We start from the raw sequence: 14,674 nt of genomic DNA, 5'->3' as shown, positions 1-14,674 counted from the left end.
CCAGTGTATATATTTGTAGTGATTTGTCTAGTTGTATTTATCCACAATCATATTTGTCAGACTTAGTAAGACCATTTTTCAGATACCTGCCAAAGAAAGGTACTATAGGAAATCTGCCCAAATTATCTAGATACTGTTGCAGTGACACATTGCCATTACTGTCATTAACAGCCCTGCGAACCTTTGTATCATCTGCAAACTTTGGCACTAAGCCTGATATACCTTCATCAATGTCATTGACAAATATACAAAACAATGGTGGACCCAACACTGAGCCCTGTATGACTCCTGTGGACTTCCTTTGGACTCCTTCCTGTGGACTTATCAGTGGAGTCCCTGTGGGACTCCACTAATAACAGTCCACAGAGCAGCACCCATTGATTAACACCCTCTGTGTTCTCCCATTCAACCATCCTTTTATCCATTGTAGCAACTTATCCTTAATACCATTCTGCTCCAATTTATACAATAGTCTTCCATGTGCAACAGTGTCAAAAGCTTTCCTGAAATCCAAATATATGAAATGAAAACTATTTTTTGCATCCAGTTCCTCTGTAACCACATAATATCCTATCAAATTTGTCAGACAAGACCTTCCCTTAACAAACCCATACTGTGTCTGAATTATTCCTGCATTCTTCTCTAGATGATCCTGCAATGCATCTTTAACCAGTGACTCCATTATTTTACCTGGAACAAAAGTTAAAACTAACTGGTCTGTAATTATCACCCTTCGATCCCCTTTGTGAATTGGAGATACATTTGTACATCTCCATTTCGTGGGCACCTCCCCTGAGTCCAAGGATCCTCTTATAATTATGGCTAAGGGTTTGCCTAGTTGCTTTGCTGCCTCCTTTAATATAACTGCATAGATCCCATCCACCCCAGGTGCCTTTCCTATGTTTAACTTCAACAATTTCTCCTCCACTTTGCTCTCAGTTATTACAAAATCATTAAGCACCCTGCTACAATTTGATAACCTTCTGCCGTTTTCAAACCTTAATAATTCATGTGTGAATGTAAATCAAAATACTCATTCAGTCTGTTTGCTATCTGAGCAGGATTATCAACAGTCTAACCATTGATATCAAGTGGACCAATCAGATTCATCCCCTTCCTTTTAGAGTTTATATAAGTAAAGAAATCCTTGCTGTTTTTCTTAGCGTCCTTTGGCAAAGATTTTTCGTAATATGCATTTGCCTGTCTAACATTTGTGACCTGATTACAGACTAGCTTATATCTGCCATAGGCTTCTGAGTTGCTTGCATAATTTATATGCATCCCATCCATTTTTCTCTTTCATGAGTCTCAGTTCATTTGATAACCATTTATGCCTAAACCCTGAACAGTATTTCTTAATAGGTATGAAACTTTTAGTAGCATTCCATGATTAATTCCTTGAATGCTTCCCACTTAGAATTTACTGTTGGTAACATCTTCAGTTAATCCCACTGTACAGAATATAAAAACTGTCTGAGACCACTGTACTCACCTTTATGGAAACAAAAACCCTTTCCTTTACCCCTGATGGTAAATCCCACATCAGTACACTGTTCACTGCCACCTAGTGGCTCCTTTATCTGCAAATTCTTAATACACAAATGATCACTGTTTCATCTATATCAACTGGATGAACTTCTTTTGATTTTGTTTTTCTTAATTAACAGCATTACACCTCCCTTCCTATCCTTTCTGTACACATTGTACTCCCCAAATTCCTATTCTGCATTCCTAATATCAGTGTGACACCACATCTCTGATATCCCAACAATATCCATTTTGATGTCTTGACCAACACTTCAAATTTATTTACTATACTTCTAGTATTGTGCATACATGCACCTATTCCTAGTTACCCTAACACATCCCATATACCCACCTGTTTCACGATGACTGCCATCAGTCCCTGAGACCCACAGCACCCCGTGCTCCAGTTTTGCTTATTCTAATACAAGTTGTGCAAGAATCACCTTCACCTCTGCCTGCAGCTAATTTTAACCTTTTAGTCTGTGAATCCCCTAAGCTAGCAGTTTTCTGACCCACCTAACTGCCTCAATAGCATCAGCAAATATTCTTGCACCCTTTCTATTTAAGTGTATCCCATCCCTGTAGAAGCAGTCAGTAGGTGACATGGCTTTCTCCTTAAATTGTTGCATGAATAGTCCTATGAAGCTTTTGAATGCATGTATATTTGCATGTACACCAATGCTAGGAGTTTGGTAAATAAATTTGAATTTCTCAAAGCATCAAAGGCAGATTGTTGGGATATCAGATGTGGGGTCACACAGATATAAGTAATGCAGAACTGGAATTTGGGGAGTAAGTCTACAGATAGGGAGTAGGGGTTATGCTATTAGTTAAGAAACACAAAATCCAAGGAAGTGAAGCCAGTTGACATCGCTGGACAGTGCAGTGTAGTCAGTTTGGTGTGACATAAGCATTGGGAAATCAAAATTGAGGGTAGGAGTGTGCTATAGGCATTATGACTGAGTATAATAAGAAATTGTACAGGGATATAGTGGGCCAGTACATCAGTCTTATAATGGGGAAATTTTAATTTCCCAGATATTGATTGAAATTTGTGGATTGGTCACTCACACACTAGCAAGGCTTTTGTGGATTTATTGGATGATTGTTTTCTACATCAGCATGTTTGGGAGGCAACTAGAGGGAATAATACTCTTGATTTGATTATCAGTAGTGATTCTTCATGCAATAAGAATCTGCAGATAAAGGAACCACTAGGTGGCAGTGATCAGTGTGAAGTGGAATTTACTCAGAGGTAACTACCATCAGGGGTAAAGGGATGGGTTATTGCTTTTGTAAAGGCAATGGTCTGAGACTATTTAAATTCTATACAGTGGCACCAACTGAAGATGTTACCAACAGAAAATTCAAAATGGGAATCATTCAAAGAACTTATCTTGGAAGCTATAGGCTTTACATACCAACTAAGGAAATATTGTTCAAGGTTTAATCCTAAATGGATGTCAGATGAACTGAGACATGACAGAAGAAAAATACATGAGATACATATAAATTAACATGTGACACAGAAGCCTATGATAGATACAAGTTGATCTGTTACAAAGGTTAGGCAGGCAAAGGCAGATTACAAGAAATATTTGGCAAGGGATGCAAAGAAAAACAGCAAAGTTGTTTTCTTAAACTCTATAAGGAAGGGGATGAATCAGATTGGTCCACTTGATATAGATGGGTCAACTGTTGATGATCCTGCTCAGATAGCTAACAGTTTGCATTGCCATTTGCACATGAGTTATTCAGCAAGGGGGAATGCCAGAGGTGTATTCAACTCTGGCAGTAAGCTACAGAATCTTGTAATATTTGAGAGTAAAAGTGGAGAAATTGTTGAAGATAAACAAAGGCACCTGGGGTGGATGGGATCTATCCAGTTATATTAAAGGAGGCAGCAAAGGAAGTAAGCAAACCCTTTGCCATAATTATGAGAGCTTCCTTGGACTCAGGAGAGGTACCCACAGACTGGAGATGTGCAAATGTGACTCCAATTCACAAAGGAGAATCAAAGGTCAACACAAGTAATTATAGACCTGTGAGTTTAACTTCTGTTCCAGGAAAATTAATGGAGGCACTGGTTAAAGATCATCTAGACAAGACTTGTTATAGCTCAGACACAGCAGGGTTTTAAGGGGGAAGTCTTGCCTGGCCAATTTGATTGGATACTATGATGCAGTCACAAAAGAACTGGATGCAGGGAATAACTTTGATATTATATACTTGGATCTTAAAGGCTTTTGATGATACTGTTGCACATGGAAGACTGCTACACAAATTGGAGCAGTGTGGCATTGGAGGCAAATTGCTGCTATGGATAAAGGGGTGGTTGAGTGGGAGAAGACAGTGGTAATCAATGGACACTTCTCATCATAGACTAATGTTATTAGTAGAGTCCTTCAGTGTTGGGTCCATTGTTTTCTGTATTTATAAATGATTGATGATGGTATATCAAGCTTAATGTCCAAGTTTGCAGACAATACAAAGGTTAGCAGGGTTGTCAAGGACACTACTGACACTATGCTGCTGCAACAGGATCTGGAAAGGTTGAGCAGGTGGGCGGAGAGGTGGCAAATGAAGTTTAACATTGACAAATGTAAAGTACTACATATGGGGAAACAGCAACCCCAGAGCAACATCAACTGTGGTACTACACTGACAGTGGTAGAGAATGAAAAGGACCTGGGGGTAATTGTGCAGGCAGATATGAAGCAGTGCAGATGGGCTGCAAGAGTAGCTCATGGTGTCTTGTCAATGATATACAGGAATTTTTCTAGCAGGGATAAGGTGATTATTCCATTGTATAAGGCAGTGGTCAGGCTACACCTTGAGTACTGTATACAGGTCTGGAGGCCTCATTTCAAGGATGTAGAGCTGTTGGAACAAGTACAAAGGGGCAACAAGATTAGTGAATGGAACAAAGGGGTACTCTTACAAAGAGTTGGAAATTGCAGTGTCTGGAGACTAGGCACCAGCAAGGTGATCTGATAGAGGTGTATAAAGCCTTAAATGGTTTGAGCATGCTCAATGCTGATGGCATTCTTCCTATTGCTCAGAATAATCACCTGAGAGGGCATATAAATTCAAATGAGGAAAGACAGATGTAGGATAGAATGGTATGAATGGTATAAAGCAGTATCACAATACAATGTGCAGAAATTTGCCTTTATCCAGTGGGGAACAGATTTCCACCAACCAACTACTGAGAAGTTTACTGAGTAGCATCCCTTGTCATGGAAGTTGATAGCCTAAATAAATTTAAGGCTCAGCTGGACAGGTATTTTGGACAAATGAAGTGTTTTTTTTTTTTTTTTTTTGGCTGATGCTGCATAAGCTTGCTTTCTTGCATCATATGCCTCTACTAATGTTAATGTTAGTAAAATTGCAAATGAAGCAAAACCAGTTTGGCTTCTTACAGTTTAAGATTACAAGATATATTCTGATAGGATAATAGAAACTGACTTTAGTCTGCTAAAATTTAAGTGTTTTTGAAAATAGTTCAAATAGGGGTTCCTAGCCTCTAATTTAAAATGATTCAGTGAATCAGTTCTACAAATTTTTAAAAATTTGACAAATTAAAATTAAGATGTATTTTTTTCTTGCTGAATTGAAATAAAATTATTAGTTTTATTAATGGGCCATGCCAATTCATTTTTAATTTTAGGGGGGGGGGAGGGTTCCAATATTGTAATGTCTTGCAGTAGACAGAATAATGGTAGAAGCTGGTATAAAGTCAAAATTTTGCTTTCCAATTTATTGGAGTACGTGCATAATCAAGGTAGTGGAGTTAAGAGCCACAAATCTAGCAATCACTGTGCTTTAGATGGTTTGCTGTGATACAATGCAGTATCACAATACAATGTGATATAATACAGGCAGTTGGGAAGGTTTCTTCTACAACAAAATGTTTTCCTTTAATAATTTAGTTGTTTAATCTGGCAGTAGTCTTGGGATCAGTTCTTGGTAATATTATCTTTAGTCTTGCATGTGCTACTTTTTGTCTGTTTATATTCACTTTGTAAGTAATATAGGCTCCCACAAGGACTGAGTTTACATGCACTTGACTGAGTTTGCATTACTCAGTCAAGTGAAGCACTGCTTTTCCACTATTCAAAAGCTTCTCAGAGTTCACTATTTGCTTATGTGGGTATTATAATTTTTGGTGATGTCTATGAACAGTCAGTTTACCAATCAAATTCATGTAGCAAAAATCACAAGAACCTTGGAAAAAAGTGAGTGATATAATCACTACATAAGGCAGAATTATTAGAAATTGTTTTTTATTGAAATTCACTTACTAGAATTTTTATAAATATTGGCATAATTTGTTCTGTTATTCTGAAGTATTGTGCAATTAACACTACATAAAATTTGGCAGTGATTTCTTCCTGTTTTGTATTTTGTTGCCAGCAAATTTAATTAATAGTTAATTTATTAGCATTGTATTTACTAGTGTTAAAAGGTGCATTAGTATACTCAAAAAAACAAAATAGTAAATATCGAAATTAATTGAAGTTAGGGTCTCTCAGGATGCAGAATAACACTTATGAAACTGTTCCGTGGTTAAGATGATACCTTTCCTTAAACATTTGTGGTTTCCACAGAAGGGTTAATCCCCAAATATGTGCAAGGTGTCTGAATTTTAGTTAAATTTGCTAATTTTAATGTTTTTAGTTACTGAATTAATGATATTTTACTCTACTTAGGCATCCATTGGTAAATTGAACTTCATATTTCACAATGTTGACAAATCTCATTGAAATTGAAAAGATTGATTGGACTGGACCAAGTGGTTTAATACTCTGGAGAGCTCCATCAAATAGATCTATGGCTGTAATTATACATAACCAAATTTCTAGATAAGTGTTTTCCATAACTTGTAGGATCAGTAAAAGTGTTTCACTTGATTCAGGTTAGTTTTGGACTGAGTTTCCTGAAACTATCTGAACATAAAATAATTTGTAACTTGCCTGTCTATAACAGTGGTTCTCAATCTTTTTAGTCAGTGGGCCACTATTGATGAAAATGATGGTAATTGGTTGATGCCAATACCATCTTCACATGAAAGAATGCTTAGACGTGGATTGAAGTTTGACAGTTAGACATCTAAGGGATATCTGAGTGTGCAAAGTGCTGAAGGGGTTTAGTAAAATAAAGGGTAGATAAGACAAACCAGGGGCTGAAATATAAATCTTGGGGATTAACAAAGGACTGAATCTCATGAAGTTCATCTCTGGGCAGAGTTGTCTCCTAGTGTGGCAACAATAAGTCTGGCAAAATTCAAAGTTGAATTGGAAGTTTACTGAGTAGCAATTAAATCTGTTTTATTTGGTGATGCAGAAAGTGCTTCTTTATATTGTTTAATCATTTTCTTTAAATGGCCTGTCAGTACACACTTCTACCCAATCTACATATTTGAAGAGAATAACTTGGGCTTTGGATCATATTGTATATTTAATCTAATTCAGAGAAATTTCTTTCTGAACCTTTATTAACACATGGAAAAAAAGGAAATACTGCAGTAGAGTACTTCAATTGGTTTGCAAATAAAGTACTGCATTCTCAAACTTGTGGCCAGTATAAATTTGGTCCTGATAATATGACCACATTTTCACAACTATATGCTGACCACGTTTAATTGTGGCTACCAAAAATTATTCAGATTTTTTTTTTCAAAAATGAAGTTTTGTATTCTAGTATGGTATTGCAGAAGTAATTCTCTTAAAGGCCACATTTGAGTAAAAACTTGGTTTAACAAGTGTTTAATTTTTCCAACTTTTGTTTAATAAAATTGATGTTTTGAGCTGCAGTATAGCATTAAATTTAAGAATAAACTTTCTTGCTTTTTATCCCAAAAAGCTGATTGAAATCTGTGTGCCTCCTGGATGGTTAAATTTAATTTTGATATTACTTGTATATAACATTTTGTTATGATGATAACCCTATCCTTGTACATTCGTGGTTTCCACAGAAGGGTTTTATCCCTGAAGATGTCTATGGGGTGTCTGAACTCAAAAGTAACTCTTAGGATAATGTTTAAATAATTTTGACTAGCTATTGAGTATAAACATTGCTTATTGATCACTCATTAATCATTGCTTATTAACAATTCCTTATTAATAATTGCATTTGTTAATTTTGAATTTACATTGCAGAAATGATTCCATCATTCCAACTCAATCAGAAGATATATTTGGGTTATTCAGATCTGAATTTCTAGGTAAGTTAAATACTTAGTGTTTCATATGTTATTTAAAAAGGAGAATCTAACTAGCATTAGAGGAACGTTAGTGATAAACTTTAAGCTCCAATTAATATTAGTGCCTGTACTAACATTAACATTTGATTAACATTAGAGCCTATACAGGAACTCCCTGATTTACGTAAGGGTTTCCATTCCGTGGAATGCTATGTAAGTCTGAATTTCCCCCATGCTTGTGCAGCACTTGCAACTGTGCTTGCTGAATTGATTGGATCAAAAATGAACATGTAAATACAATTATTTATTCAATTTTTTATCTCATGTGCAGGAAAAATTACAACAAAACGAGACATGCATAACATCAATAAGTTTTTTTGTTTTTTTTTCTCTAGTATCATTGCAAGTCTTCAGTTAATAAGTATGCCACATTGAGGGTTTGGAGATTTAGAAGGGGTTGGCTGCTCAACCTTATGAAAGAATATATTAATGGATGACTGGATGGTTGCTTTGTTCTCTTCATTGTACATTTCTTTGTAGCAAGCATATCATTCACCCCTCTTAACTTTTAAGAATTGTTTGCTGTCAGGATACATCTTCTCAAACCTTGCCATTGCCATCTCTCTGGTGATGAAGTGTCTCTGCTTGTCATTTGGTTCACCTTGAGCTTCTTAGCATTTTCTTTCACTATTGCTGTCTGCAAGTCAATAAGTTCTTTGTTAGATAATTCCTTCTCTTCCTATATTATAAATTATACATATTTTTCCTCCATTTTTGGCATCAACCTCCAACTGAAGTAGCTCTGTAACCTTTACAATCATGATTCGTCTTTTTCAAATTCTTCGAAGCCTCTTACGTGCTGTGGGCATGTTTTCTTCCTTGCGCCATTTAAACAACTTTTAGTAATTTCTGCCCAGGCCTTAATGTTTAAGATAGCACGGTAAGTATTGGAAGATTTACAAAAGTCTTAATGTAAAATTTTTCTCAGAATCTGCTGCAGACAATGCCTGAGCAAATGTGCGTTAATAGTATGCTTTTAGATTTGAAATAACGCCCTGATCCATAGATTAGATTAGTGGAAGTTGTTTGGTGGTAGAAATATAACTTGCATTTGAATTGAAATCATCTAGATGTGTAGTGTCCAGGAGCATTATCTAATAGAGGCAAAATCTTGAAAGGAATGTGGTGTTTACAATTTTTTTTCAACCTCTGGAATGAAGCAGCATTTAAACCAATCCTCAGATATCCATGCTCTCTGGTTTAATCGGAAATGCGTGGGTAGGGTGCTTTATCAATGCCCTTAAATGCAAGAGGATTTCCAGAATGGTACACAAGCAGTGGTTTTCATCTGTAATCTCCCACTGCATTAGCCTCAAGCAAGAGTATGGCCCTATCTTTTGACACCTTGAAAGCTGGCATTGTATTTTTCTCTTTGGCAATTTATGTTTGATCCGGCATTTTTTTCCAATACAGAGCAGTCTTGTCAACGTTAAAGATTTGCTGCATAGAATAGCTGCCATCGATATTTTTTTCCAACAGATCACAATTTCTCTGCAGCTGCAGAATCGGCACTGGTGACTTCACTGCAACATTGTGGAAACCAGTGTGATGCTTGAACCTATTGCTACCCATTGCTACGAACTTGGGTTGGGGTTTGCTGTACTTATCCTTAATATCTTTATAAATACTTGTTGCTTTTGCTTGAATGGTCATTAGACTCAGGGGCACTTGCCTCTGAATCTGATTTTCCATCCATATTGCTTGAATGGTCATTAGACTCAGGGGCACTTGCCTCTGAATCTGATTTTCCATCCATATTATTAACAACTGTTCCATCTTCAATATAGCACCTGAACTGTTGATTTTAAGTGTCATTCCTTTGATATGTTCTTTTATACATGCACTGTCCTTTAAAATATTATTCACTGTTAAAGCAGTGAGACTTAATTCCCTTGCAATAGATGACAAACTTTGTCCTGCTTTGTACTTCTTAATCATCTTCATTTCTAAATCAATTTTGTTTAGTTTCCTGGCACTTACCACCACTTGCACTTTCATTGGTCACTTTCTCTTCATCATTGTAATACATAAATAGGAATGGAGACAAGTTTCTGAAAATTTGTCTTATGATTGAAGATTTCAGTAAAGGGAACACACTTCACCATTATAGTGTAAAAACCCACAATTGCAGTAATTTTCAACTTCCAAAAAAAAAAAAAATGGTTATTGGGTTCACATATTTTCACAATACCTCCATTTATTCCTACGGGATGGAAAATAAGTTTCCACGATTTTTTAAGTTTGCACTGGCCGGCAAAAACTTGTCTTTTTAAGTTTATTGATGGACCATTTTTGGCCACTCATGAAGCAAACTGTCTTTGTTTGCATTATACAAAGTAATTGTTATTTGGTTTTCAGGAACATTAGCAACTAAGGCCATATTGCTCCTGGATATGCACCTTTCTGCATCATATTTGGTGGTGATGTGCATACCAAGTAAAAAAACTGCATGTTTGCAATGATGGAAATTGCTGTTTTAATCATCTGCACCTGTTGTAATTTCTTTAAATATTTTTGGAGTTGTTTCTTATTTCTCTGCTGTAAATTAATTTGTAAGTTTGGAATATTTGGAAATTCCCAAGGGTAGCAGTTTAGAAAATGCTGTGCTAGGTTAAATTCAGAAAGTTTGCTTTGCTTAGGGTATTGTTATTTTCTTCAAACAAGAATTCTAATTACACACACACACACACTTATATAGGCTTAATTTCAATACTACATAATTGAACAATTTAAGAAAATACATTCTTAAATTGTTTTAAGGCAGCAGTTTTCAACCCTTTTTAATACTTGTACTACCAGAACCAAAATTAAATTTTTTACCACTCATTAAAATTTGTATTAAGAGGAAAAGTCGAATATTTGCATAATAAGGATGCTGTTTTAAATTATACGTATTTTTATTTCATTTTTAATACAGAAATTTGAACGGACTAAATAGGAAATATTAAACAAAACAATACAATTCATCTTTTATGGCATTTAATGCAATAAATCAGGAGAACCTGAACAAATATTCATTACATGTGAACAAAAATAGACTTAATGTGACACTTGAGCTTGTTTGACAGTAATTAGTTTCTTTTTATCTGGTTTTACTTAATTTCAAACATAAATTTGGCTCCAAAGTGAGTTTTCATTTATTTTTTTAAATACAGCAAAAAAAGAAAATCGTGTTTCACATAAATGTCTTAACAAAATGGCATTAAATTATTGCTCTTTGTGAAATTTCTTAAATCTTATGTTTAATCCAAAAGTTGATTAAAGTGTCTTTGAATTCATCCTTTAAATCTGTCACAAGAAATTTCTAAAAGTTTCCCTTTACCTTCAGAATAAAGATTCTCATACATAATCTGAAGTAAATGAATACCTGATCCAGTTTTCTTTTTCATAATCTTCTGGGAATACAATTTTTGAAATTATGTATCAACTGAAAACAGTGACTTTATTTGATACTAATCCAAGTATCAATGTAAATTTTGAAGAAAACTTTCTAAAGTTTGTAAGAAACTTGACCTTTTTTTTATCTAAGTCTTGATTATTTTTATTGTTGCATTTACTTTATCACTAACTTTTTTTTTTCCATTTATTTAAACAATTTTATATACAATTCTATATACATTTAGTCTTGTTATACATTTATGTCATGTTACATGTGACCTGGTGCATTGTGTGTGTCCTGGTATCAAGGATGCCTCCTAGGCAAAAGCCCATCTCCACCTAGTTCATCTTTTATGGCATAGAACCTCTGAAACTTTCCCAAAAAATTGCTTTCAGGCCATTTTGCTACCAGGGAGCAGCCAATACAAGGGCAGCCACTGCTGGTGCCAGGCATGAGAAGCTGGGCCTGGGTCTACTGTCTGTCAAAATGCACAGGTCCTGCACCCCCTAGAGATGGGGCAATACCAGTGGGTGCCAGCAATCCTGTCCTCTCCAGGTTGCCCAGACCTGGGAGCAAGAAAAAAATAAATTTTGTACCGGTGGAGAAACCCCCACAATTAAACTTGTACATAAATTGTTTTTTATGTACAAAGCTCAATTTCTGAGAAGAAAACAATATATAATTAAACTAAATACAATCAACTAAGTTTTAAATACATAACATACTCTTAAAGGATCTAATGTGGCTAGAAGTCAGTGTTTTATAGTTCAAAAATGGCCTGTTTCTTCTATTTGATTCTTGCTGTGAAGTCAATTTCCAGAATAAGCCGAAGTCCTTAGCTCAGTTCTTATTGTAAAAGCAGTTCTTGAGTAGGTTTGCAATGCAGTAAAATTATCATGGTCTTCAACTAGAATATTTACATTGTTCTCCAATAAGTTTGGAACCACAGTCATTCAGTTTGCTCTAGGTTGTGAGTACAATGGACAGTTCAGAAGGATGTGAATCCAAGTTTCATTTTCTGTGCATGTGCAATACAGGTCGGGCTCCAGACTGCTCAAATAGCTTAGCCTGGAGGGACTCATGCCCTCTTAGCAGATAAGTTGTCATAGAAGGCCTAAACCATGAAATAACTCCTGGGGTTGTTGAGAATTCTACTTGTGTGATGTACTTGTTACTTGTCTGATCTTTTTTGCCAGACACCAGTAGGTTCCTTCCAAATCCTTTTCATTCTCACTTTTGAAGAATGGAGTGCTGATAATCCCTGTTTTTTTTTCTCCTTTTACAGTTCACACATTTAGGTGGATCTTCCTTGTGTGCAGTTGGCAAATATGTATCTGCCGTTAGCAGTGGCCACAAGAATTTTATGGGTGCAATTTTGTGCTGGGTGACTGTATGCTAAGCAGTGAAAGCACCTTCTGACCAAAAAAACAGTGGAACTTATGGATGTAAATCCTAAGTAAATAGTCATTCTGCATTAGAAACTTCATTAGCTGGGTGTTAAAACCAGTGACCCAGTCAGTCACATGTTCCTGAGCTAAAGCAAAAAGTTCCTTGAGTCATGTCATCTTGGTTGATCCCAAAATCTTGGAAATTAAGAAACATCCTCTAAAATGTCCTTTGTATATTCTTTGGGTATACCATATATTAGAACCATGGGGTTTGGAGCTGAGGTTTTTCCATGTTTAGATCTGCTCCAGACAAGAGAATTACTAATGATTGGTGTTGTCTGGCTTAGTTGTTTTGACTAAGGCCTTTGCTTACTACTTATTTTGATGTTACGATGCTTTCTTTTCTTTTTTTATCTTAGACCTCTCCCCCAGTTAATCTTGATTGGTGAGGGTTTACTGTATATGAAAATCAACACATGATTTCTAAACTCCTATTAGATTGAAAAAAGTTAGGTAAAACAATTATTTACCATAAAAGGGAAAATTTTTAATGTTTTATTTTTCATCAATTCAGCCATCAGTTATTCATGTACAACCAAATCTTTTTCCACATACTACTGGTTCAGAAACTCTGGTTTAAGGAATTTGCAGTTCTTGTGGTGTCATAAGACTGCCAAATTGAATATCAGATAGCATTTCTTATGAACAGTGAAATAGTGATGGATGTACATTTCATGAATGAACTGTTTCAGTGTAATACTGAACTATAAGCCTTTACAAGTTAACACTTGCTGCAACCTAAATATGAGAACTTGTTCAGTGTGCTGTAATTCTTGGAATGCTGAAAATATAAAATTCATTCATAATGGTTGAAAACTTTGGAATTCACTGCAGAAAGCAAACACTTATTCACAGCTGTCAATCAGAACAAATTTTAATTTTATAAAGTTTTTTAAGTTTAATTATTAACTAGTAAAAACATTGAGCCAAAGTCTAACAAACATCAGCATTACTGCAAAGAATTCAGGCAATGTGCTTTTGCTATGTAGTTAATTTCATGTGCCTTTCTATTATGGCACACTGCTTGGGTGCATTTTGAATGCACTTGTTTGTTGTGGAACAAAAGCCCAGTGCCATTTTATGCATATATCTGATGAGGCAGCAAATATGTTAATAGGAACACTGACAGTCAGTCAACCTGACTTTTTTTTTCAGGTAGATTGATTGTAGGTTTTATAATTATTCTGCCCAAAATGGATCTGTTGAAGATTTAATTCATACTTCTTAGATGGCTAATATGTAACATTCTAAACTAGAACTGGGGAAAAAATATTTACTTTCTGTAAACAACTATTTTAAAATCCAGTGATAATTTTACCGCCCCAGACTGATGTTCATTGACAGAGTGGAATTATCTGAGGATGTTAGAATATTAAGAGTTAATGTTAATAGTTGTAATTGCATTAGTGGCATATACAGTACATTATATAAGATCAGTTTATTGGAATGTTTGATTAATTAAGCTGAGCTGTGCTATGTTATAGCATGCACTCAGTTTTGTGCTTAGTTTTATAACTCTTGTTTTTAATAGATTATGTATTAACACAAAAATTAAGGAATACAAAATTTGTAGCACTAGATATGGTTATCATTCATCATCAGCCATTTTCAATCCACTACAGGATAAAGGCCTCTCCAGAAACTTTCTGGTTCCTTTTGTTTCATGCAATGGCCATCCATTTACTACCCAGATAAAATTGTCCATCTGCATTGTCTTCTGGTTTTTCTTTTAGCTCCTCTTGGGTACCATTCTGTTAATTTTCTTAGTCCATCTGTCATGTCTTTGAGCTATGTGGTACACGAATTCTTACACTGCTGTACACCAATGGAAACACCTTCACTGTTTCCATTGGTGTACAGCAGATTTTTACTTGATAAACTTAAGATGATTCTTTTCATCTTGTTTCAGCAAAGCTGATGATATTCCTATTCACATTTTCTAATTCCTTTTCCAGTTCTAATATTCTATCTTCACTGATGAGTGAGCTTTCTTATGTTAACAGGCAGAGTTCAGTTTCTGTGTGTGGCAGCCTGGTTGCATCCTCTGCTTCCACC

At 35.4% G+C, this 14,674-nt stretch overlaps 1 long non-coding RNA gene and 1 other non-coding gene across 4 annotated transcripts in view; both read left to right on the top strand.

Annotated features, from left to right (window-relative positions):
* Nucleotides 1-14,674, top strand: part of LOC150075464 (uncharacterized) — a 40,757-nt gene that overhangs the window by 21,008 nt on the left and 5,075 nt on the right. For all 3 annotated transcript variants that reach the window (XR_016547886.1, XR_016547887.1, XR_016547885.1), the window contains one exon: nucleotides 7,689-7,753. This is a non-coding gene — a long non-coding RNA (uncharacterized LOC150075464). The remainder of the gene's footprint in view (nucleotides 1-7,688; nucleotides 7,754-14,674) is intronic.
* LOC150075465 (small nucleolar RNA SNORD31) lies at nucleotides 13,918-13,984 on the top strand. The gene has a single exon (XR_016547937.1). It is a non-coding gene; the product is annotated as a small nucleolar RNA SNORD31 (small nucleolar RNA).

Source organism: Mastigoproctus giganteus, chromosome 14, assembly GCF_048544385.1.
Source record: "Mastigoproctus giganteus isolate SK-2022 chromosome 14, ASM4854438v1, whole genome shotgun sequence".
In the NCBI taxonomy this organism is placed as follows: domain Eukaryota; kingdom Metazoa; phylum Arthropoda; class Arachnida; order Uropygi; family Thelyphonidae; genus Mastigoproctus; species Mastigoproctus giganteus.
This window is presented reverse-complemented; position numbering and strand designations above follow the sequence as displayed.